This window comes from Daktulosphaira vitifoliae, unplaced genomic scaffold (assembly GCF_025091365.1).
Source record: "Daktulosphaira vitifoliae isolate Bord-2020 unplaced genomic scaffold, ASM2509136v1 Scaffold_2, whole genome shotgun sequence".
NCBI classification, from domain to species: Eukaryota; Metazoa; Arthropoda; class Insecta; order Hemiptera; family Phylloxeridae; genus Daktulosphaira; species Daktulosphaira vitifoliae.
This window is the reverse complement of record NW_026099573.1, coordinates 5,938,342-5,941,811: the sequence shown is the minus strand read 5'-3', so window position 1 is coordinate 5,941,811 and position 3,470 is coordinate 5,938,342. Positions and strand designations below refer to the sequence as shown.

The window sequence follows — 3,470 nt, the reverse complement described above, 5'->3', positions numbered from 1 at the left end:
AGTTCAGCTTAGAGTTGAGTGATGATATCCCTACACCGTTTACACAAAAAAGTGCCAAGCTTTAAACATATTTTTTTTGAAAATCCAATCATATAACAAAGTATTAGTTCGCTGATTCCTTTTCGTCATTTCGGAGATAATTAAGAACATATAAAACTAATATGTACTATTTATTATAACATAAGTAATAAATTTATAAATTATTTTACAATACAAAGTAAAATTTTGGGTATAATTTTTTTTTAATCAAGCAAATTTTAAAAGTTTGAATTTGTATAGGTTTAATGAATTCTAAACGTTCCGAAACAGTTTAAAAAGTTAAAACGAAATACTCTACCTGTACTTAGGTCTTTTGTTGGATTTTTGTGAATAGCACATGCAAAGAATATCAACTGTCTTTTATATATTGTATTATAATTTCGTAAAAATTAAATTTTTTTATAAAAAATTATAAAATACAGAAAACAAGCTATAATTTCCTATTATCAACATATGCTTAATTTTGAGATACTTTCCTATATTCTAAAACTGAGGAGTTATTTAAATTTAAATTTTTAATTTTAAGGGTTTAATCTTCAACTTGATCACATTTAGCTGTTTTTGGTATTTAGATCATCGAAATCGGTTCACTTAGAGTTGAACATTTTTATGGACAGACACAAAAAAACACATCGTGGTAAAATCAATACGTTTTTAGCTTTGTATCGAGGTTAAAAATAACTTAACTAATAACATTTTAATATTTTAAAAGATTCTATACTTTCAAATGGAAGTTGGCGGCACAATGGACAAGATTCTTTTATATTAATCCAGTTATCTATACATTTAAAATGAAATGTCTTCCGACAACATGTAACTTTAGACAAATCTATTGTTATTTCTTCTTTACATATTGGACAATCTAAAAAAAAAAATATGAAAATAAGACCTGTATTAGAGTTGATTTATTTTTTTAGTGGTAAAACTAATTTAAGGGGAGTCATAAAAAATATACAATAAGATAAAAATGTATAATAAGAAAATAGATCTACACTATAAATAAAAGTAAATTTACTAGAGCTATAAAATTGATCGCACTCATGTGTATGAAAAAAAAGACGCCGGACAGTTTACTATTACAAATTAGAACGAATAGTCATTAATGATTAACTAATAATTGGATTTGAAAAACTTTAACTTAAAATATAGATTTGGAAAATGTTTAAGTATTTACCTTCTAGTTCCTTTGAGCGTTTAAGAACATCAAATACGGTCATTACCATTCCACATTTTTGTAAAACAACTAATAAAATGATATTTGAAATGAATATTTTCTGAAAAATAATATCGAGTGAGACGTTAGCGTAAAAAAATATTATGACTAATTGAATGGATTTTATGTAATCAAATTAATAAATTATTAATATTTAAAAATTTTTGTTTTTATTTGTCTGAACTACATTTAAGATTAAACATTTATTAGTATTACTAAAGAATACTTTATTTTATTAATCAGTAAGGTCCTAATTTTTATGTGATAAGAGAGGAAGAGAATCTAGTAATTTTTTTAATTATATTCTTTCCTCTTTTATGAGCTAGTTAAATATGTATGTTATCATTTTAAAAAAACCCAGCACAGTGGGTATGTGGCATAGTTGGGTTCAGTATAAATTTAATCTGACAGTGAATAAAATCACTATCATAAAAAACTCATGTCGAATGAAAGAAGTATATAAAGTATAAAAAATATAATAAATAATTTTTTACAAAAATCGTATTTTTTTTTTTATTAATTTTGATATTTGTTTTCAACATGAGAACAAAATAAAGTTAGAAATTTTTTTTTTCATATTAAAGTATATTACAAAAGTTTTAATTTAATATATATATAAAAGTGTCAGTATTTCCAGAACATTTTCAAAAGTTAAGTTGACAAAGTACCGCTTTCTATATGTATTTTTAAGTTTTGAATCTCCCATGTATAAAGGGAAATTGTCCGATTTAAAAAAAAAGTATGTCGAATGAAAGAAGTATATTAATAGTATTTCTTGTAAAAAAATGTCTAAAGAGTCTAGTTTATTATTAGTTGATAAATCAAAATATATTTATAACTCAAAAGAGCTAATACATACATATATTGGACCATCCCCCCTGAAAATATATTCTCATACTATACGGACAACTATAGTAAAACGAACGTGGTTAATAAGTTGTTATGAATCTATATTTTTTTATGGAAGGTTTTCATACAAACAGTGTGCATTGGTTATATTTACTTTACCATAAGTTATTTTTAACCATGTTTCTATTCGAGTCTAAATATTAAATTATTCATAACTCATCAAATATTAATAATAAAACTCAATATAGTGATGAGATTATATTTTCAAATAAAATAAGACTATATAATAGAATTATTTGCTAGTAAATTTTTTGACTTACCATATTAAAATTCTTTATAATTTTCAATGTTACAATATAAAATGATTTATTTTACCAATCGCAATTGTATTTTATAGAAAAATTTAACTTCATTTTATTTATTATTTTAACTTATTTTAAATAGAAACTTTATTGAGTCAGTACAAGCGAAAATATTTAATGACATATTAAATTTGATTTATATTTTTATAAATTACATTATTTTTTACATTTATGAACAATAAATTACAGATATATAGTCAATGCCAACCAAGCAAAACAATTTAAAAAATATATATATTATTTTTTCTAAAACTTTTTAAATTTTTTTTTTCAAAGAAGCACAATATATGCTTAAAATACAATGTGATTTATCAAGAATAATAATAACAATATTTTTATTTAATCAATGATATTTTCATTAAAATTCACAGAATAAAGTTTTTTTTTTATTTTTTTAATATGTCTTTACCTATCGTTTGGTTTTTTTTTATAAATCTAACCCTTCACCTTCCCACAAGAGGGATTCAAAATAATAATTTTATTTGTTTTTTGTTAAAGTAAATCATTAAAATTAATTCAGTTCTGGATATTTCAATTGTAGAATATTTTTAAATACCAAAAATTACTTAGAAATTATTACTATGATTTCTATTTAAGTGTTCTATTACTTCTATTAAAATGCAAAAAAATAATGAGTTTTTCTGATAAATATACAATAAATAGTAATTATAAAATTTCCTGACTGCATATTAGTGCATATTGCTTAAAAATAGCAGTTTTAANCTACAGATTTGCATCGAAGCGTTTCTTATGATAGTGATTTTAATCACTGTCAGATTAAATCTATACTGGACCCTACTATGCAATGTCTCCACTATGCCGCGACCTCACTGTGCTACCGTTTTTTTTACTATAAACTTTCACAAAACTTGCCAAAAATTTTTCATCAACTTTGAAAAACCAAAAAAATAGGTTAAAAATGAAAAATTTTTTTTTTTATTATAAACTTTCACTTTAAAGGACGAAATAAAGAAGGTTAAAAATTATTACTTTTAACATATTAAAAA

General features: G+C 22.6%; 1 long non-coding RNA gene across 1 annotated transcript; it reads right to left on the bottom strand.

Annotated features, from left to right (window-relative positions):
* Positions 1–242: 242 nt before the first annotated feature.
* LOC126898880 (uncharacterized) lies at positions 243–2,487 on the bottom strand. Its single transcript, XR_007702392.1, has 3 exons — positions 2,422–2,487; positions 1,214–1,313; positions 243–901 (listed from the first exon to the last, which is right to left on the bottom strand). It is a non-coding gene; the product is annotated as an uncharacterized LOC126898880 (long non-coding RNA).
* Between the last annotated feature and the right edge of the window lie 983 nt (positions 2,488–3,470).